Source organism: Prionailurus viverrinus, chromosome D2 (assembly GCF_022837055.1).
Source record: "Prionailurus viverrinus isolate Anna chromosome D2, UM_Priviv_1.0, whole genome shotgun sequence".
NCBI classification, from domain to species: domain Eukaryota; kingdom Metazoa; phylum Chordata; class Mammalia; order Carnivora; family Felidae; genus Prionailurus; species Prionailurus viverrinus.
Window position 1 is genome coordinate 51457628 of NC_062571.1, and position 24123 is coordinate 51481750.

The following is a 24123-nucleotide window of genomic DNA, read 5'->3' on the forward strand; positions in this document are numbered from 1 at the left end:
TGATCTCATAAATACTGGCGAGTGATTTCTATATACATGATCAAGACCTGTGTTTTTCCAAAACATTTGATATATGGTAAAATAAGCATATGGCCTCTCAAACTATTATGTGTATTGCTCCAAATCAGTATTAAAAAAAACAACAAAGATTTAATTTGAATATTATTCTGCATTCCCTTGGTACACAGAGGAAACATGATGGAGAAGAGCAAAGGGCAGGCAGGGAGAAAGGAAAGAGACAAGCATGAGAAAATGAATACATGGTCTTTGCCTCTTCACACAAAGCCGAGTGGTGATCATCCTACAATTATCATTAGAAAAACAGTGAGAACCAAAGGAACATCAAAAGACTGGGCATCAAAAGTCTTCTTACGCACCATATGGGTTTGCTTGGACAAATTACATAACATATCTGAACCTGTGTATTTTTCTTGCCTAAATAGGGAAAATATAGCCTCTCTACTTACTTGGTTAGGTTTTTGCAGGTTTCACATGAAACAGTGTATGACAAAAGGACATGCAATGTAAGTTACTCTGTTATACAAGAGGACAGAATTTAAAATTTTATCCCTTCCAATAAAAACTTCCAGATGGAAAATAAACAAGAATATTTTTTTCATACTTCTTAACAGCCAAACTAGTTTACTAACCTACCTTCAGTCACTGAACTTTACCCCCCAAAAATAAAAGGAACATATATATATCCTAATGGCAGATATATATATATATATATATATATATGTGTGTGTGTGTGTGTGTGTGTATATATATATACATACATATATATATTCTAATGGCGCATATTTAGGATATTTATATCCTAATAGCATATATATATTTATATCCTAATGACACATATATATATTTATATCCTAATGGCACATATATATCTCCTAATGGCACACATAGATATACAGATATATAGATATATGTAACCTAATGGCATATATATATGTATCCTAATGGCATATATATATATATATATATATATGCATATCCTAATGGCGCATATATATATACACACATATCCTAATGGCATATATATATTCTTTTTCTTATCAATATGTATTGCTGGGAAATATCTACTTCCACACTTGTCCTGGAGTCTGGAAATAGTATAACCTCATACTAAGGGCCAGATTATGTCTTAGCTGGGTTGGGATGAAGGGATTTGTCAGCACAGATGTGGAATTCAAAACAAGGTGAGTCCATCGTTTGCTCTCTCCTATCTCCTATTTCCCCTGTAAGTCCATCTGCAAAGAGAGTCCATCTTTGGCTCTCTCCTATCTCCTATTTCCCCTGTAAGTATCCACTTCAACGTCCATATTGTACTAACTTCTCTCTTTGAGCAGGTGTCTCCTTACCCTGAAATGTTATAGTCCAGAATCTACTTGCTCCAGGGGTCCTCTTTAGCTCTGAAAGATGCTATCCATTCAATAGTCTCAATTAAGCTTCCAATACAAGGCTAGCAATATACTCGATGATTTGTAAAAGGGAAGGAAACACCCTCAAGATGTTTACAATCTGGAGGTGGAGCTCATATGCATAGACCTGACACAATGGGATAGTATAGAGCATACTAGGCAAGAATGCACTCTGCCCATATGCAATTTAAGACTCACAGACTTTCCAACAGCACCCCCAGAGAATTATAATTGGAGCCACCCATTTTCAATGTCATTCCTACTTTGAATAGAAAGAATACTGACATTTTGTAGGTGAAAATTCAGTTTGCAAATTTCATTTTCAGTACAGAAAAAGTCAGGAGAAAATTAGAGCCTACACACTAGTTATACACGAGGATTCTTTTAGGTTAGATAAGATTATGTGACTGCTATATCCAACATATATTTCTAAATTGATTTTACTCAAGTTTAATTATACATGGTGTGGTGTATACTGTGTGGGAAGATTCTACTTCTTTTCTGATATATTTCCATTACAAGAATATAGTTTCATTAAATACATCTAGCATCTCTAAAACCTCTCTATATAAGCTATGACTCAAATGAAATATTACCAGTTTCCAGAGGTCTGTACTAAAACTACACCCATCTAACCAACTGTGACTCATTTATATGTACACAGTTGCTTCCTGTGTTCATTTACTCATTCATCCAACCACCGACCCATGAATCCATTGATCCACCATGGATGAAGTCTGACATGGAGAAATAACAGGGGCTTAGAATTGGACCTGGCTTTTAATTCTGTCTCTAATATTTAATAATTATGTGTCTGGGTCTCAGTTCCTCACTGTAAATGAAATTAATATGTATAATACCTAGCCAATAAGTTACCGTAGCAATACACAAATACAATACTTGCCAAAGGGATAGTTCTTGAAGTTTAATTTCTAATTATCTAATCTTGATTCAGATGATGAAAAGTAAAGCAGTTATTAACCTTTTACTGAGGAATTCCTTCTACAAAATACTTACATGATCACATATCCTCTATTAGAAGAAGACAAACACAAACCATGGTAATTGTTAGGGTTCAGAGAGAGTATTTTGGTTTCCCACATACTGTATATTGGAGATAATTTTAGATTGGTCAGCACAATCTTGTTGGTTAGACATTCTGATTTCTACTGTGCCAACTCATGTCTTCCTAAATAGAGTAGTTAAAAACTAAGTCTCTCTTTAAAAAAATAATTTCTGGGGCACCAGTGAGAAGCTAGCCTTGCTCTGGCAGAGCAGCCAGGAAGGTAGGCTATCTCAGTGCATGTCTTTTGGTTCATCTCATACTTTCAGAACCAACCCAGTCTTGTCGTTTAATAAGTAATGAAAAAATGGGGGTTCAGCAATAACCTCCAAAAGGAATCATCAGTGTTCGCTCTAGGCCCAGCTCTGTCCACCCTAAAAAAAGCCAGAGGCAACGGATGCCATTTCTACATTTTTCTGTGTGCAGATAACCCAAGTAAATAGACATTTACTTAGTGTTACTACATGTTTAACTCAGTCTAACTATGTAATGGAGTTGGGAGAATTAAGCCTGGCATATGTAAGTGGCTTTGGTTAAACTCAGAAGTCATTTTTGAAAAAAAGTGCCTAGCAGAACACCACATACATAGCAGGAATATAGCAAATAATTAGTTTCCTTTCCCAAACTTTGATTCAGCCCCTATTATGTGTCATGCACCATCCATCCTTGACCAAATAAAAGTAGGTCTCTGCTGTGGAGGGGCCTATATTCAGGGCTGGAGGAATTCACTGACATAAATAACTTGAGTTTCCTAAGTGTAAAATGAAGCTACAACACACTGTGGCCTCAAATAGAAGGGAGGAACTCCCTCAGCTGACCAGGGGGACAGGGAGGTTCATGGACAGAGTGGATTGTTCTCAGGAATGGGAATGACCAGGTGTTCACAAGACTAAGTCCATGTCTGTCTTGTGCTTGACCTTGCTGTACTGGCTGGGTCTTGGGATCACTCCCTGCCCGTAAGGCAGCGATTGGTAGCAGAACAATTACACACATCCTGGTTTTGCTACTCTTGAAGCCATTCCTGTTCATTCATTTTTTTTTTCCATCAAATATTTACAGAGAAACTACGAATGTGCTAGGCACTCTAAACAACAATAATGAAATAGATATTTATTGTATTCCCGGGAGCTTATAACAAATAACAATAAATAAGTTAATAATTGGAAACAATTTAACAAAAACTCAGACAGGCTTTTGTGAATTACAATACAAGCTCTGGAGGAAGAGGACGAGGGAGCCGACAAACAGGTAAAGCTCCTCCAGGTGCTAGCAGAGGCCTTTCTAAGAGCTCATGTTCACAGTGGAAGCATGAACATGGACAAGGAATGAGGTGAGAGAGGATTGGGGGCACAACTGGCAGGACAGCATTCCAGAGAGGAGGAGCGTGTGCTAAGGGCCCAGGGTTGGGAGCAAGTTTGGCAGGCTCCAGCTCTGGAAAGGAAGCCACAGTGAGGATGCCCGTGGCATTTATTAAGGAGAAGGCCGCACAAAATCCTCAGAGCTGACTTCCATCCACTCCTAGATGTTCTCTATTTAACTCAGGTGAGAGTAATGGCAGTTACTACAACATGAGCATGCCCTTTCTCTTCTCCCACTGCTCTCCCCCATTCACACAGACCACCTGGCTCTGCTGTTCCCTGAGCTCAGCAGGCAGGTGGTGCCTCAATGCCTTAGCATCTGATACTGTCTCTGCCCCAGTGCTTTTTGCCCAAATCGCCCCACGGCTCAGTCCCTTGCTTCCTTCAAATGCTTGCCCTCTCACTGAGGCCATCTCCACCCACCTCTGTCTGAAATCTCACCTCTCCTGGCCCTGCACACACCAACTTTCTCTTTCTCACTTGCCATTTAGCCTCTTCTGAGGAGCTAGAACATGACCTGATTGATTCTGTTTAGTCTCTCTTCTCTAGACTGTAAGCTCCATGAAGACGGGGATTTTTGTCTGTTTTGTTCACCGCTATGTCTGTAACTTCCATAGAGCTGTAGCAGGCATCACAAGCTAGCATGGGATGCTAGCTAAAAGTGCTGGTGAATACGTGCCCATGAAATCACAAAAATTTCATCAACAAACTGAAGTCTTGCATTGATGAAGTTGTGTTCAATTTTGATTGTCCTTGCTGTGCCTCATGTATTAGTTGTATTGTGACAAGGTTACACATCCATTGATTACATTTCAATTTGAAATTCAAACATTATTAAAATAAAAGGCTTTCTCTGAGATTCAATTCTATAATAATTGTAACTCTTGTCTTCTGGTATTGCTATATAAACTGTATATTGTAATGAATTATATATAGAAGGTATAATGGAGAAAGTGGTCTTAACAGCATGTTTCATTTTGCTGCTGTTTTATATTTAAAAACCAGAATGCAAGCAGGGAATTTGGAGGGGCGGGCGGGGGTTGTCTGTTTTCCCACTTGAAGAGTTAAAATGCAAAATAGAGCACCATTATAAGAAACCATACTAGCCAGATAGACTTGTCTCCTTGCTAAACTTATGGTGTCTAAACTTTTCATTTTGGGTACTTACTTGCACTGAATGTCTGCAGCCAGAAGCCTCTCATGCTGTGGGATAATGGAGGAAAGTATATACTAACACACCCCCGAATGGTATTATTAACTTCTTATCTTTGAAAATACAGGGAGTCATTTTTTTTCTCCTGTTCAACTCCAGACTCCTTTCTCCAGGAGAACGCGGTACTTTTCGTCACTAGGACAAAAATCCTTGGAGGCTATATTATTTCTGGTCTAGTCATGTCAAGTTGGAGCCAAGAAGCCCCCTTCCGGAATGTTAAGTGTGGGGGGGGGCGGGGGCGGTTAGGGTATCAATCCAGGCAAGTCAGCTAAGACACGGAACGTACGTAGGTGGGTTCTAGGGTCAAGGGAATGAAAAAGCAAGCAGGACCTGGAGAACAAGGCAGACCAAGTGACCTTTGCCCTTGACCTCTGAGGCATTTGATTGTATGGGGGCCTGTAGACACAGGATTTTCTGGACCCAACCTCTGTTGCTGATATTCCCTTGACTTACACGAAGATTCCAGGCAAATAAAGTACAGGCTTAGTTTAGAAGGATGGAATATAGTGATAAGACTTGATGGGTCCAAAATCAGGGAAAAGTATCTTTCAGAACAGTACCATCTGTCCTTCTAGGAAGCTACAGGACTATATCACAATGGTAGACATTAACCTATAAAATTCTAATGCTAGTACCACATTACAACTTGATCAAAAACTCTGGCAAGGTGATGATTTTTGTGTATGTGACAATGTCTTTTCCGGTGATGTAAACATTCTGGTGATTCTACCTTCATGTAAACTCCCTCCAAGTGATGCTCACACCAGTATCTTATACCTGGTAGTCCCTTGATACATGCCCATCGATCACTGGATAAGGGAATGAATGATAACCAAAAGAACATACTTTTCTAGCAAACATTAGCATTAAAGCAAGTAATGAAGCTGCGAGTTAGCATGTGACAACTTGGTTTCTCTAAAGGCTTTTGATACAAAGGTTCTCAAAGAGGTTAAACATTACATTTTTTAAATTAAAAAAAACAATTTAACAATGAAACAATTTCTTCTTAGTGCTCAATTATCAAATACATTTAAAAGACAATTTCTAGGGGCACCTCGGTGGCTCAGTTAAACGTCTGCTCTTGAATTCGGCCCAGGTCATGGCTGGAGGGTTGTGGGATGGAGCCCCATGTTGGTCTCTGTGCTGAGTGTGGAGCCTGCTTAAAATTCTCTTTCTGCCCCTCCTCCCCACTTACACTATCTAAAATAAAATAAAATAATAAATGACAATTTCTGATCATGCATAAACAATATGGACTTTAATACACAGCAGAGAAATTTAACTGCGTATGAAGTTGTCTCTTTGCTAATTTTAATTGCTTCATAGAGTAGCCTCTCGATTGGTATAAGAACCAGTGTGCCCACCTCGGTCCTCCCTTCTGCTCTACCTCCCATAGGGGTGAAGGGAGCAATTCAGAGCAGGGATGGAGGAGACTTTGTCCTAGCTAGGCTGCCCTGTCCATGTGTCTTTGGAGAAATCATTTACTATCTCTGGGAGGCTTGCTTTCCTCACCTGCAACATCACAGAAGAATGCCTGCCCTATCTACCACCCATATAGTGTGGAAAGTGCTTTGAAAATGAACTAGACTACAAACACAAAAGGCTGACATGAAGCATCAGAAAGAGAGGCCCTTCCTACTTCCTTAGAGAGACACCACAGCCATTAGCCTCCTCCTGACTTCTAATTCTAGGGAGGTGGGCCTCAGCTGGGAATAAAAGGCACTCCACATCTCATCTTGTAAATCCAAACACATAACCGCTACTCTCTTATCCTGTTTGCTGTGTCAGGACAGAGCTGACCAAAAAGGTTTATTTCAGAACACTTAAGAAAATCCCACCCTGCCTGCCTATATAAAGAAGGCTGGGGGGGGGTGGGGAGGAGAAGGTTGAGGCTAGGGAGTGTCCCAAAACAAAGATCATGAAATAGTAACTATTATGGACTATGTTGTGTCTCCAAAAAATTCTAATGTTGAAGTCTTAACCTCCCAATACCTCAGAATATGACTATTTTTGTAGATAAAGCCTATAAAGAAGTAATTAAATTATGTCATTGGAGTGGACCCTAATCCAGTATTACTGGTATCCTCATGACAAGAGGAGATTGGGAGCAGAGACAGGTGTAGAGTGAAGATCATGTAAGAATACAGGGAGAATGCAGCCATCTGCAAGCCAAGGAGAGAATCCTCACCAGAAATCAACCCTGCTGATACCCTGATCTTGGACTTCTAGCACTCAGCACTATGAGAAAATAAATTTCTGTTGTTTAAGTGACCCAGCCTGTGATGCTTGGTTATGGCAACTTGGAACAGACTAACAGACTATGCCTGAATCTTTCTCTCTCCATGGGAGAAGGGGATACATTGGACTTGGCACCTCCACCTGAAAGATTATGCCCAAATCTTTCCTCCACTAGGTAGGGTCAGTGGCGACAAGTCTGAAGGTTGTTGAGTTGCTGGAACCGCAGAATACCTGATTATTTGACACCTCCAGGATAAGAAAGGGAGCAGGAGACGCAAGGTGAAACCGGGAGGGAATCGTCCACCATTTGGTGTAGGGAGAACAACACTTGACTCTCCTTTGGGCTGAATGGATGCTGCACAGAGTTGCTGGCTTCTCCTAGGACTTCTCACTAAAGCAAGGAGACCTCGGGTGCAAGACTCTGGGAGTCTTGGACATTGGGAGGGGAGGAGGTGCACGGGGTAAGAATCAGCAAGAAACCCAACCTTGGTAGACACCCACACCAGGGAACAGTACAGGAAAATGCCCTCACCTAGAGGAGCTCCTGAACAAGCCACAGGTGAACTGTTCTCAGCAATCCAGCAGTTGGACATGGATGGCCTAGGGAGGGTGAATGACCAGTTAGAAACGGATATAAAACCACAGCAACTTACTGAAAAGGAACGGTGAACTTGCCACCATGTTGGCCATTGGAGAGAAAAAAATCTATTCCCTCCTTCCATCATCAGGGAAGACAGCTGAGAGGGCACGTTATCCTACTAACGGTTCTGACAATTCCAGGGTGTGGGGGACCCGTACCACTAAACAATTCAACACCAGCTGGGTGTCTTACAGTGCATTCCTGACACTATCTTTCCCTGCCCATTTCAAACACTAGTGGCACGTCCAGGTTGCCACCTATGCTTCCGACTGACTGGGCAAGGACACAGGAGGTTCCAATGACCACCTCTTCAGGTTTGATTAATTTGCTAGAATGGTTTGCAGAACTCAGAGAAACCTTTCAGCTAACAGCCAGATGAAAGAGATGCAAAGGGAAAGGTATGGGGAAAGGGCACTGAGCCTCCATGCTATCTTCCCACTGTCCCCAAATCTCCATGTGTTCACCAACTTGGAACCCTCCCTAACTAAGTCCGTTTGGGTTTTTACGGAGGCTTCATTACACAGAGACAACTGAGTAAATCATTGGCTGTTGGCAACTGAATTCAATTTCCAACCCTCTCATCACATGGTTGGCTCCCCTGGCAACCAGGCCTCCTCCCTTCAGTTACCTACAGGCTACCCAAAAGTCACCTTATTAACACAACATAGACACCTTTGTTGCTCTTGTCACTTAGGAAATTCCAAGGATTTTTGGAGCTCTGTGCCAAAAAAAGAGGGACAAAGACCAAATATGTATTTCTTGTTCTAAATGACATTATCACTCCTTCCTTAACCATTCCTTTCTTTCCCCCCAAACAGCTCTATCCTCCAAGTCAGGCCCATGAACGGGTAAACGGAAACATCTCAGTAATACAATTGGATTACAGAAACCAAGGGACTGGCCTAAATTTTAAGTAGAATTGAGGAGGCAAAAAAAAAAAAAAGGAAAAAAAAACCCACAAAACAGCACCAAGTGAGTTCAGTCTTGTGACTCAAGGGAGAGGTGTGTATCCATTATGAAGCTTCTCAAACGCTCATAAAAATGAGTAGAGCTGTTTGGCAGATATTCACTCAAACCTAATAAATCTACTTCCCACCTCAGTGTTTCTTCAAAATTTCCTAAATTACCTCATTCTCATAATCTCATTCCTAAACTGTAACCTCACCTCTGCCAACAGACTAACAGTGTGATACTGAGCAAGACACCCTCTCTGGCATCTCTCATCTGTAAAATGAGGATGATAATCCCAGCTTGCAGGGAGGTTGCAAAGAGCAAATGATAGGGAGCATTCAAGATCAAGCCTGGTACATACTACATTCTTGACAAATTATAGTTACTACTATTAACAACAACAATTATGAGTAAACCTTACATCCTAGGAACACTAATCTGTCACTGTTATCCAAACAGACATTCATTCCCAGCACAAGCTCTTTGTCTAGAAAACACATGGTACCGTAGGGGTCAATGGCAGGCCACCTCACAATATGCCATTTTGGCATAATGATTATTTTAAATAAAACTGAAGACGCATCCTGTACAAGAAGGATGCTCAGACTCACCTCTGTCCCCTTGAAAGCAGGAAATAGGGGCACCTGAGTGGCTCAGTCACTTAAGCATCCGACCTCAGCTCAGATCATGATATTATGTATGAATTCGAGCCCCGCATTGGGCTCTGTGCTCACAGCTTCGAGACTGAAGCCTTCTTCAGATTCTGTGTCCCACTCTTTCTCTGGCCCTCCCCTGCTCACGCTCTCTCTCTCTCAAAAATAAACATTAAAAATTTTTTTAAAAATAAAAAAAAGGCAGGAAATAAATCTCCCATGTGAAAGTTACCTTCCTTGTACCAGGAGGCAAAGACACATTCTTAGAGATAGAAAATTCAGAGCTGAGAAGGCTGTATAAACAACTTTTGTTACCTTTTACTACTTTACTGCCCCAGCCCAAATTCTGTTTAGAATTCTTTACCAGTAGTAGAAGCAGGTAGTAAAGTTCTTACAGGATGCCTGGAGGCCAGCAAAGAATTAGTCACAGCCAGATCTGCAAACTCAGAGGCCTGTCCTGGCAGCACTCCCAAAGCCACAAGAGGCCACGTCAAACCAGACAGTCCAAGATGGCTGACAAAGTAGATTGGAAACCCCTGACCACAGAAGGAAGAAAAAGCACAAAACTCTGCCTCCAAGAAATCCCTACCCCTAGTTCACAAATGTCAATACAAGATGGAAACCCAAACCCCAGGGCTCACAGCTCTCTCGAGCTTGCCTGCTCTCTTATCTCACGAGTGTACTTTCATGTCAATCAACTTTTGTCTCTCTGCTGTGTTGTATCTGTTCTTGAATTCTTTCTTGTGGCAAGACCAGAAGCCTTCATTGACATCATTGGGATGGGCTGGATTGAGGCCTCAGGGTATGGGGTCTCCCTACTTCACCTGGCAACACCAACTAAAGCTCCCCAAGTTAAATTTTCTTTGTCCTGTCAATGCATCACAAATTTGTTGTCTTTTTGTCTCAAGAGACAAATATTGCTTGCCTCAGCCATTTCTTTAGGTTTCAATTTTGTTATTGGGTAATAAATACCTAGGTTTTTTTTCCTCCTTTTAACCTGTCTCATGTAAATTTAATTCTTAGTCCAGCTAGAATAACTTTGAACATTGGAAAATTTCTTCCTCCTCTTCAGCACCTACCCCATAACACAGCACCATGAGGTACCTGTCAAAGGTCGCCTTTTCTCTGAAACCTTTTTTTAACTCTGTCTTTGTACCTCCTTCATCCTCTTCCCAATGCTACAAAAGAAACTTTTCCCCCTGCTGGGTTTTGTTCAGTTTTCTGAGAAAGTAGTTAGCACATTAGTCTTTTGACCTAAACAACAAACCCTTCAACAGCTCAGTTTTGCACCTAGTAGGTAGTATGTGCTCAGTGTTTATTACCTTGAATTAGATGGTTAGCTGCTGCATTCTTACCTACATGAGGTGTTGGACTAGAATGATGCTCTGGGTGGGTTGCATCAGAATCATCTGGAAAGCGTGTTCAAATGCAGGTTCCTGGGCTACACCTTCACTGAGCTGGACTCAGCCAGTCAGAAGGGGTCCAGGATATTTTAACAATCACCCACTCTTCCATAAGCCAATTAGTATATAAGTGAGACACCCACAGAATGTTCCAGCTCTGAGATTCCATGATGACAGGAGTCAGATTACTCACATCTGAGTGTGCCCTTTGCTCATTTCCCAATTCAACTCTTCGGCCTGTTTTTAATAATGAGAAGGAAAAAGAAAGACTTTGTTCCTTTGTTTACAATGTAGCAACCAATTTTTTTTTTCTGACAATCGATTGCTCATGGTTGAGTACAAAATTGTTTTAGCATTCAAGTTAATTCAACATTGATGAAGCATTTCTTGAAATTATTCAAAGCCCGCAAACTAGTTTGTTTTTGTTGCCTAAAAACAGTCTATCATGCATCACACACAGTACTCACAGTTCAAAAGTTTATTTCCAGAAGCTTTAGGAATTGGTCTCCCACTCTAAAGGCCCATGAGTAGGGGCACCAGGGTAGCTCAGTCAGGTAAGGCTGTGACTTCAACTCAGGTCATGATCTTGTGGTTCCTGAGTTTAATCCCTGCAATGGGTGTCTGCGGTCAGCACAGAGCCCACATCAGATCCTCTGTTCCCTTTGCTCTCAAAAACGTAAACATTGGGGCGCCTGGGTGGCGCAGTCGGTTAAGCGTCCGACTTCAGCCAGGTCACGATCTCGCGGTCCGGGAGTTCGAGCCCCGCGTCAGGCTCTGGGCTGATGGCTCGGAGCCTGGAGCCTGTTTCCGATTCTGTGTCTCCTTCTCTCTCTGCCCCTCCCCCGTTCATGCTCTGTCTCTCTCTGTCCCAAAAATAAATAAACGTTGAAAAAAAAAATTAAAAAAAAAAAACGTAAACATTAAAAAAAATAAATAAATAAAGGCCCATGAATATAATTCTGTGAGAGTGATGCACATCTCTGACCTACGAATCTTGCATTTCAAATCTGGTTCCTTCCTTCGTATATATTCTCTCTGCTCCCACCCAAGTTGCAATAGTAAACACTACATTTCTTTTAAACAAATGAGAAAAAGTTATTTAAGAATGCAGTATCATCTAAAAAGGACATACATTAGAATAGTCCCAGGTACTAAAATAGAGATTACCAGGCCACTTCTCATTTTCTGAACTATGTAACATCCTTTTACACCACCAACCCCCTCAGTTCCCCACCAATCCTATGCACCTGGACAACAGAGACAAAGCACTAAACCCTCTGGAGAAAGATCTTAGAACTTTGGTCACTAAAAAGAAAAGGAAGGAGTAAATAAAGCAGGGAGCTGGTGGCTGGAAAGTTCTGTCTATACCTTGGTGCCTTCTACCAATCAAGAAAAGTTGTTCATATGTCCCTTCCCTGCAGAAAAGTGTAGGAGAAATTAAATTGGGCATACTTCCAGTCCTCAATTGAATTGCTGGTGTACTCTATCCTGGGGAATTCTGATTGAAAATCCAACATAAATATGCTATGTCAGCAAGTGTAAACAGTGCTTATTAAGAATGCTGTATCTCATAATAAACATTAAATATACTTTTTCCTTGAAACTTAATTATCTTTGCTCTTCTATTAGTATTAGAAGATGTTCTCTCTTCAGGTCCTAGGATACTCAGCTACCTACCACCAAACTTGGGTTCCTTGAGAGACAGATCTTAAGAGACCTTCACAAATACATTACATTTATCCTTAAACATGACTTCTTCCCCCAAGTACTATCCTTTTCCACCTTGAGGAGGTGTAAAGGTCCACGATTAAAAGTCTTGACCCTGGGGTGCCTGGGTAGCTCAGTCTGTGAAGCATCCAACTCTTGATTTCAGCTCAGGTCACCATCTCATTATTTGTGAAATCGAGCCCCATGTCGGTCTCTGTGCTAACAGCTCAGAGCCTGCTTGGGATTCTCTCTTCCCCTCTCTGTCCCTCACCCATGCATACACTATCAAATAAATCAACTTTAAAAAAAAAAAAAAGACCGTTGACCTCAACATGGCACATGCACCACCATTTCTCACCTGTGTCCACAGCAAATTTTTATCAGCTGTGTATAGCTTACATAATAATGTAATCACCAGTTTATGTTACATGCAGGTTGAGAAATAGAATATCAGTGGTCACTTAGAAGTTCCCTACTGTGTGCCTTGTTTCACTGCTCTCAGAGAAAACCACTGTGGTGACTTTTAGAGTAATCATTTTTCACTTTCTCTTTGTAGTTTTACACCTACATGTACATATTTAACCAAGTTAGTTTTGTACTATTTTTGACCTTTATACAAATGAAAACATATTGCCTATATATATATATATCTGTGTGTGTGTGTGTGTATTTTAGATTCGCTTCTCTTGCTCAGTATGTTTGTAACATTCTTTCAGTTGATGCACGCAGCTGAGGTTCATCATAGCCATTGTTGTATACTATCTTGCCACATAAATTAACCATAATGTTTGTATCTGTTTTCTAGGTGGACAGTCAGGCTGTATCATGCTTGGGCCATTACAAGCAGTCCTGTTAGGACTGAGCTATGAATCTTTTGGTGTCCATTAAAAGTTTTTCTAGGACAGACAGCTTTAGACTTGCCAGACCCGAAGATACACGCATTTCCAAAGTGGGTGTACCAATTACACACCTACCAGTGGGAGGGGACAGTTCTACTCATTTTCATCTTTGCCAACATTCTGTAAAGACAAACCCAGACCCCTCAGTGTTTCTGAACACAGAGCTTCAACACTTTATTACAAATTTTTCAAAGCTGGCATGTAAAGTAAAACCTGTTTGCCATTTCTAATACAGAAGGGTCCCTTTCACTTATCTTTCTTAAACCTTAGAATTTGGAGAAAGCCTCTAAAAAGCCAGCTCTTAATTCCCAGTCCATGAAGCCACCTTGGCTCTTGTAGCCTTCCAGAGTCATGGCTACCCCCTGTGCAGGAGACCTATGCTGTCTCCTAATACAGACCTTCAGGCTAATGATCAAAACTCTAAGAAAACATGTTTTAAAAAAAATCAAGAAAATGAGCGCAAGCAGGGTGGGGGGGAGGGCAGAGAAAGAGGGAGATACAGAATCCAAAGCAGGCTCCAGGCTCTGAGCTGTCAGCACAGAGCCCAACACAGGGCCCAGACTCAGAGTGAGATCATGACCTGAGCAGAAGTCTGCTGCTTAACCGACTGAGCCACCCAGGCAACCCTGCAATCCTTCCCATTTCTAACCAAAATAGTTTCTTATTTCTAAGATGACTATTTACTCAAAATATTATCAATGAGGTAACAGTGATAAAAAGAGTATCTGGACATAAAGAGAAAAAGACTACATAAAGCTCACGAATTTTATGTTCAACACTAAAAACATCTGCAATTTTGCCAGACTTCCGTATCACAAGAGGTATTGAGATTTTTCTTGTTTTGCTAGTTCCCTAAAGGGGTTCTGAGGAGCAAATAAAATATAGAGAAATCAGGCTGAATTTTCCATATATATGCTAAGAAGTCCAGTTCTCAGTTCCCTCAAAACCAGAGCAAGCTCATGACTAAAGCCCAGAAAACCGTGGCTCTTCCCTATTGTCCAGCAAAGCAGTCTCTGTGGCCCATTATGTAGCCCTTTTACCTCTTTAAGAGTAATACATGAATTGCCTAAACCATACCCAATTCACTCAGTGATTGTTTAAAAGTGGACAGTTACATTCTTCCTCAAACTTGATGTGTGACTCAGGAAACTTAGTTATCCATAGTTGCCTCACTAGTAAATGGGGGCGTGGGGCCAAATGAATTTTGACATTCCACTGCACTGTTACATTTTTAAAAGATTTTTTTAAAAAGAAATATACACCCAACATGGGGCTTGATCTCATGAAACAGATCAAGAGTCACATGCTCTACTGACTTAGCCAGCCACACATTCACATTCTTTGATAGCTACTTTTCCTCTCTCTAGTTTGAGGGCTATCGGTCAGACTGACAGCCTAGTATAAAGTATGTTTTTACAGAGGCCGACTATAATTTTTCCTGAAAGCTTCTGTTATTGTTTAGCCATGCAGTTTCCAAGTTCCTCTATGAAGCTGATGATTGATAAACAAGCACATAGTGTAATAAAACATGATTACTGCTAATTTCTTACCTTGGCTGTCAGTCCCTGCCTAGTGGCTTTGCAACGGAGAAGGGTCACAGCAGGTAGTACTTGTTGGCTCCCAGTACCCATTTCCTCTTTTTCCTTTTGACAGACCCTCATTTGGGAGCTTGTGCAATGTGCCCAGTTGGAATCACAGTAATCTCATTTTCTTTTTGGATTGCATACACAAGCAGGCATAGAACTCCATCTTGGCCAATGTAGCCTACAATGATGACTGCCAGGTACTTCTGGAGATGGCTTTTCTCTCTGATGAGAGGTAGAAATATAAAATAAGCTAAGAAGTCCAGTTCAAGTAGATGACTCTACCCTGACACCTCTTCCTTCCTGCCTTTGGATTTTGTCCTCTCAGGACATGATGGTCAGAGCTGTGTTAGCTCATTAGCAACATGAAGAAAGGCAAGAGTGAAATACTGAAGGTAACAAAGCTGAAAGAGCAAAGAGCCTTCAGTGACATTGCTGAGTGGCTGAATTATCCATGGAAGCAGAGACCCCTGCGTTTTGTTACACGAGATTAATAATTACTATGTAAGGCACTTTTATACAAGTATTCTTAAACATACCATGTGAGGCACACTTCCTCACACAAGGGTCTAAGAGGTCTAAATGGCATTGCTTTGAGGACATGGACGCCCCCAGGCCTAGCCTCACAGTTCATGAACTGAAATGCAGAGGATGAGATGTCGAGGATTTGGTCCTCTACCACCTCCTAGCACTGGTTTTAGGCAAATCATTAAAATAGAGGGATTATCGTGGCAGCCCTCAATCATTCCTCAATGCCCTCTCTTCGGCAGAGTTGTCCAGTGGGAAAATGAGGAACATACTTAGGGTGCAAGAAAATGCATAAAACATGAAAAGTCTAGTTTTGATAAATACTCCAGAATTTTACAATAAGGAAATCTAAAGTTTTTTTAATATCATATATGCAGAAGTTCCACAATTTATCTTAAAACATTGCTCTGAATTAGAGTAACTACAGTGAAGATTTGGAGTGCATGTTTTCATCCAGCTCTTAGCTCATCCTGGGCCTACTGAAGACAGGACTTTGCAAGCCATCATAGGTAGTGTGGAGCAACTGACTAGTCCTAGTCAGAGGAATGGGACCGGACAGAAGGCAGAATTTCAGAACTGCTAGGGCCTAGGAAGTACTGTCAATTTCCTCATCTTTCTTTCTAAATGGGAATGTTCATCTTCCCTTCCTGTTCCTTCCCCACAAGTGCACATTGGAAGCATGGAGATTAAGATAAACTTGTCTCTTTACTTCATAGGTCACCAGACCAAGACATGCCACTTCTGAACCTGATGATCATCCACGTCATCTGGCAATCTTGCACTGTGCAAAGGATTAAGCTCCCAGATGGGACTTTGACTTGTCTTCCTACAGAAGTGGTTCAAAGTGCTTTTGATGTAGACAACAAAATAAACCAATTATTTGGTAATAAAGAAGGCAGATTGCAATGAAGATTATTTGTGTTCATCCAGATTGTTTTTTCTCCTCTCCTTCCTGGGAAAATTAGAATTTCCAGTCACCTTACAGTTTGGCAGGATCATAAACCACTTTTATTCAGTGAAAGAAAAAAAAGTGATAGGAATCTCTTCTAGGCCAAAGTTTTTTGAAGTCCATGTGCCATACTTATAGTTTTTTCATCTCCTTTGGTGAGAAATCAGATTACATTTTAAGATAGTGGCCTACAAAACAGAGGGAAGCTCCAGACAGAGGAAACCGTCTCCTATACTCCATTAGATTTTTAAGGAGTTTGTGGTTCTCAACCACTGAGCCTTTGGGAATTTGTTATTATAGCAGAACGTACTATATTCTAATATAATCATGTTATTGAGAAAGGAGGAGCCAAACCTTGCCAATACTTACAGCACTGATGCCCCCTTGCTAGGCACTATGCCTCTTGAACGCCCTAAGACAACCCCCTTATGCAGTGCACCGGGCCCACTTCCTCTGACAATCCCACTACATCCACAGTCTAGTCCCTTTTCACTGGCCATCAAAACTTCTTCCTCTTATTGCAAACTATGTACCAAACAATTCACATTTAAGTATTACCATTACAATAGCAATCCCACATTTCTTAAAATATTTTGAGAGAGACACACAGAAGATGAGCAGAGGAGGAGCAGAGAGGGAGGGAGGGAGGGACAGAATCCCAAGCAGGCTCCACACTGCTAGCACAGAGCCCGACACGGGGCTCTAACTCACCAATCGTGAGATCATGATCTGAGCCAAAAACTAAGTCAGATGCTTGACTGAGCCACCCAGGCACCCCAGTCCCTGATATTTTTTTTCAAGGGAGAAAGTACTCTATTTTGCTTACTTGAGCCTGTGTCCTGTATCTATCTATCTATCTATCTATCTATCTATCTATCTATCTATCTATCTATCTATATAAGTCAGTGCCTCCAGGAACGCTTTTGCTTAGAATCTTATAAAAATGACAGGATTTATTAATAGCTGACATCACTGTAATTAAAGCTATTTATAGTTAATTTATATATAGCTGGAAAACTATACAGAATATGCAGGTGTATATTATCTCAGCCTCCATTGTTTTTTGTTTTTTGTTTTGGTTTTTTTTTTTTTATCTCTAAGGAATGGTGATCATCTCTAATCAGAGTAGTTTCACAAATACCATAACTCCCTTTATTCTGATCTTTATTCTGCTCTGCCTGAGCAGTCCTCAACATTTCACCTCACACTGTTCTGTGGTGCATGCTAATGTTGCTTCAGGGTCCACATTCCTCTTAAATACTTGTCCAAATTATTATATATGCACATAAAAAAAACCTTCCCATCAAATTCTTTTAGAAATTAAAGACATTATCTCATTAAATCCAGAAGAAGAGAATCCTAAGATGTATTTTGATCAGGGCTCAACAATTTCACCACAGACCCAGGTTCTTTCCTTTTCTCTGCTCTCCCTCTTTCTGCATGGACTTCATTCTATGACTGCTCCTCTTTGTGGTCCCAAGACGGCTGTAGACTTTCCAGAAGTTATGTTCAGATAGGATAGTACCTAGCCCAAGGTAGAAAGAGGATGCTCACCTCCCCATATCCCTTTTCAGGAAGCGGACTCTCCCTCAGAAGCTCCATGAACACTTCTTTCTTTCAAGTTTCACTGGTCAGAATCACATCACACATCCACTTCCAAACCAAAACTGGCAATGGGACTAAGAACTTAGAACAAAAAGTCCTCCATGAGTAGTGGGTAGATTTCTGGCAGATCCCCAGACCCTTTCAGGGAATCTCCGAAGTCAAAATCAATTTCGTAATAATGCTAACACGTTATTTGTCTTTTTCACTGCATTGTCATTCACACTGATGGTAGGAGATCAATGATAGATAAAACTACTGTATCAGCACAATCCAAGTAGAGGCACTATACTATATTAGCAGTTATTACATTCTTTATTGCCATGCACTTGCAGTAAAATGTCCTTTATAAAGCAGTAAAAATTAATACATCTTGACACTTGAGCCCACATCTTTTAGTATTTTGTGTGATGGAAGTATATGCATGAATTATTTCTGCTGCACATAAAGTACATTTATCACCAGAAAAAAAAAATCACATGTGTAACTGTTTGAATTGCAAGCTGAAACAGTTTTTCAGTGGAATACTATTTTTTTTTTTAACAAAACCAAAAATGACAGACAAACCGTAATTATTCAGACTTAGGTATTTAGCAGAGATTCTCTTTGGGAATGAAGCAATCCTGCCACTTGAGAGAAAGAGGGTGGGCAGAAGGGAGGGAAGAAAAAACAATTACTAACTGTATTAGTTGACAATGAAAATTTTAAGTTTTCAGGGGGAAAAATAGTATTGTGGAAAACTTGTTTCTGCTACCATGAGCTTGATACCTTCCTGATACTGAAGACTTTTCTTATGAGATGTTGGGGGGAGATTACTGCATATGATTTTTGTGATTTTTTTTTAATTTTTTTTTTCAACATTTATTTATTTTTGGGACAGAGAGAGACCGAGCATGAACGGGGGAGGGGCAGAGAGAGAGGGAGACACAGAATCGGAAACAGGCTCCAGGCTCTGAGCCATCAGCCCAGAGCCTGACGCGGGGCTCGAACTCACGGGCCGCGAGATCATGACCTGGCTGAAGTCGGACGCTTAACCGACTGCGCCACCCAGGCGCCCCGTGATTTTTTTATATTAACATTTGAAGAAGAGCTGCATAACTGTAAACCAATAGTTTTTTATAAGTTTATTCATTTTTGAGAAAGAGAGAGAACAAGCAGGGGAGGTGCAGAAAAGGAGGGAGCTACAGAATTCAAAGCATGCTCCAGGCTCTGTGCTGTCAGCACAGACTCGACACGGGGCTCGAACTCTCGAACCGTGAGATCATGACCTGAGCCAAAGTCCAACTCTTAACTAAGCCACCCAGGTGTCCCGAACCAACATTCTTCTGACAACCAGAGCCTAATGTGAACTTAGGTACGGCTGAAAGTTCCATTTACTGTGTAAGATAGGTCAGTGAATTGTTACATGACAGGCAAAAAGTCCATTAACATGGTTTTAGTTTCATCAATTAACCTTTGAAAAACTGCCACTTTTCAAGTTTTAGTATAATATCAAGGAGGAACATCCATAATTAGCTGAAAACTTTTCTTATTAAAATATTTCTCCCTTTTCCAGCTTCATATATGTGAAAGAAATATTTTTATACTTTAATGAAAACATATTGCAATAGGTTGAATGCAGAAGCTAATATGAGAATCTCTTGCACCAAATATAGTAAAGATACTTGCAAAATTGCAAAACCATTCTCCCATTACTCATTTCATTTGTTTAGAAGAATATAGTCATTTTCCTCAAAAATGGTACTCCTGTAAACATGTAGATTTTAAAATACATTTATAAGTTTTTTAAAATATTCCAAAGTTTTAGTTTCTACAATGATAAATGTCGATAGATATAAACCACAAAAGCAGCTCACTGCAGTCCTCAATTCTTTGAACACCAATTGCTAAGGCTAATCAGGACCCATCATCAGAAGTCATCAGATGCATTTCTGGTGTATAGGAGGATGCATGGACAGATGTTGAGTTTCTGTTGGCAAAGAAAACGGGAGCATCTAATACAGTTACAGTGGAAACTTTCACTTTTCTCCAATATGGCTGCCAGTGCAGTAATAAATAAGAACGGCTTTGTGACATGGCAGCTCAGTCTCTCTCATTACCAGGCTCTGCAGCTGTGTTCTCTCTGCCAGGTTTGGCCCCTCTAGCTCTAACTCTGCAGCCTGATTTGTGAGAACACACTCAGTAAGGGGTTGTTTCCTCTTACAGCACTAGGTCTCATATGGCCATGATCACAGATGATGATACTTGTCTCAGTGCAGCCAGAGGGGAGAAGTGTGGAAAAAAGAATTGAAAAATATTAATAAACAGTTACCTACAGGCAGTGGAACCTTTGTATTCTCTTTATAGCAGCAGCATAGGAGCAGTAACCTGGTTGGAAAGAAGAGTCTATAGGAGTTGTTTAGAAACTGTATTTGCTGAGCAAGCATGCAGTTGTTTTTAATCCATGCTTTATATTACAGATATGTAAAACAGCAAACCTTGGTAAAGATGCTTTTTTTCAGCATTTAGAATTCATGTCAGATTTAGAAAATGACAACTATCCATCTCAATAAATGTGGAATGACCTAGGGACAGGGCAGATGATGGATATTTAAGAGTACGGAAATTAAAAGGGGACTCCCCTATTCCCAACATACTCTTTAATATTGCCTCTTTGGAGGAGGAGAAAAGTCAAGGGGTCATGGAGTAAGGTGCAAAATCCATTGCTAAGTCAAGGACACTAAATAAATAGCAATACTCAAGAGTAACATAGGGTGAACAATTTCTGGTACTTTCGGTACTTGAGCAATAGACAAAGTGTAACAGGTGTCAAGAGAAAAAGAATGAACTTTTGCTGGTGACGTAGCTAAAAAATATTTTCCCCTGCCTCCAAGATTCAGCACACTAACACATTTAATAGAGTCCTAGCAAATGTTGAGATGTTGATCACAGAGGTAATAGCATCTGCAAGACTCTACAAGCTTGCTTGAGAAAATGATTGAACAATAGGATTTGGGGTAAGGGAAAGACATTGGGAAGCCTAAGTCTACTCAGGAGTTATTACCAATAGAACAGTCTCCCTCATGTAATATTTGATACATCTATTAAATAAACTCATTAACTAACCTGTCTAACTTTACATTGAACTGAAAGCTCTCGCTTCAGGTCTCAAATATCCCCAAGAGTTTCCTGAGAAGTCACTGGAAGGTGGTATGCCATGTAACAATATTCCAGGAAATTGATTAACTAGGGGAACTCATAAATCTCACGGATGGATGAACTACAACTTACTAATTTAACAACAATTACACCACATGTAGGTATAGCATTTAACTCTTTACAAAGCAACCTTATTCTGTCATCCTCAGAGCATCTAACCTGGAATTACCTCACCTTATCCTACAAACCATATGCTTTATCTCCTTTTGACAGATAAGGAAATTAAGGCTTCAACAATTTGCCCCTGATCCATGAGCAAGTTGGAGCCCCAAGAAAATTTAAACCCAGGTATTCCAAATTCCACATCACAGCTGCCTGCTGTTTACAAACTTGCCCTGCTACATCCAGAAATAGGAACATAGCTTCCAAAGTCATTTGACTTGTTGTTCACGTCATGACATTTATGTTTTGATATGGAGAGGCTCCCGCACCCCCCGCCCCACCTTCCTCTAGCACTTGGTTGGGCCTGACTGGCAGCACTTACTACTGTCTTGTAGCACTGGTGTTGTGTAACATGCTTGCATCTCCCGACAATTCCTGAGAGAGGATGGTGACTAGCCTCAGTGATCTGAGACCCCCTACCGCAGCTCAGTCCCTGGCCTATGATAAGAGCTCAGTAAATACTCATCCCTGGTTGATGAAATGCTCACCATTCTGCTCTGAGGGCTGAATGGTTCCATGAGAAACTCATCCTCATGACAAGTCAATTATCCCATGAAATTCCTTTTGTCACCTGAATACAGATTTGATCCTTCAGAGGCAGCCTGAATTCAGCCAGGCCAGCCAGCACTCCCAGCCCACTGGGAGGACAACGAGATGTACTTCCTAGGTCCTCTTCAATGGACTTGGTGCCCCAGCTGCTGGCAAGTACGGTCATCAGACCATCCTCAGCATCAGCCCCTTCGGGAATTACTGTGACTGACCCTCCCCCACTTCCAGGAACACTCCTATCCATGACAGATCTGTGTGGGGGTTATAAAGGCCTGGCTATCTCAATTCAACATGGGACAAACTCCGAAGGGCTATTACAGCTGGAGGACTCCCTGTGGGGTCATTGGTCATTCATTTCATCACTAAACCAATATGATAGCTCAACATCACCCTCTGCCCAGCTTTTCCTCCTCTCCCTTCCCTGAAAGTGGCTCTCAAGCACTCCCCCAATAAGCATTCTGCAGATCATGTCCATCTTAGAGTTCCCATTCTGAAACACCTTCACTTCTCCCAGGATTAGAAACAAATTCAAAAAGGGTCCTAAAGGTCTTCCTTATTTCTGGATTCACCTTGTAGAATTAGAGCCAGCCACAGCACTGCTGCCTCTCCCCTTTTGTAAAGTGAAAATAGCTTTCCTCTGATTATAAAAGTAACATAGGCTCAATAAAAAGTATTTTAACAAAACAAGAGTACAAGTCATGTGAGTATTAGAATACTGCCTTCAATACTTGGGTGATGATCCTTTCATCTCTATGTACACATACACACATATATAGTTTTACAAAAATCTGCCAAACTCTATCAATGCATAGTTTGTAATCATGGACACCATATATTATGCACAGTCCCACAATATATATTATACAGCTTTCTGGTTTCACCTACTTTCCCTTCTCACTGCTCCCCTCTTTCTTTACAACACCTACACATAACACAGGTAGGCAGTAGTATTCAGTAGGTCTCCTTATGTTGACTTTCCCATGATGTTATCTCAAATATGTGCAGAGACACCACAGGTATTTTTGCCACTGTTTTTCAAAAACAAAATTATTCCTTTGTATCTTGCTATTTTCACTTACTATATTATGGTCATCTCTCCAAGTAAAGTGGTATAGCCTCATCTTGTTGCATTGTATTCCACCAAAGGAATGTGCAAGTCAACTAAATATATGAACTGTTTTTTTTATGAATGTTGGCATTGTTTCTAGGTTTTACTACTCCAGTGTTGAATTAAACATCTTTATACTCGTGCTTCTATTTCCAAGAGATACGTTCCCAGAAATGGGACATGGGAATACTGTGGCAAAAGATGTGTACAAGTTTATGTGTGTGTATACATATATAGAGAGATATCTATAGAGAGATCTATTGGTTTCCTTCCAAAAGAGATATAAGGACTCATAATTTATCAAGCAATATTTGGGTGGGTGTACTCCTTGTGCTGCTATTCCATGCCTAAGTATTATCACTTGTTAATCTGATGATTATATATCGATATCTTGCATTAATTTGTATTTCTCGGCACACTAGGAGTAATTTTCTTTTTTTTTTTAATTTTTTTTTCAACGTTTATTTATTTTTGGGGGGACAGAGAGAGACAGAGCATGAACGGGGGAGGGGCAGAGAGAGAGGGAGACACAGAATCGGAAACAGGCTCCAGGCTCCGAGCCATCAGCCCAGAGCCTGACGCGGGGCTCAAACTCACGGACCGCAAGATCGTGACCTGGCTGAAGTCGGACCCTTAACCGACTGCGCCACCCAGGCGCCCCTAGGAGTAATTTTCAATACATGCAGTGGCCACTGGATTTCCACATTTTGATCCTTTCTACTTTTTCTGTTTTTGACCTCGATCTCTTCAGAAATTGTTCATAACTAGCCTTCTCAAATTAAAAAAAATGTTTTTAATGTTTACTTTTGAGAGAGAACGAGAGAGACAGAGTGCGAGCAGGGGAGGGGAATAGAGAGAGGGAGATACAAAATTGGAAGCAGAATCCAGGTTCTGA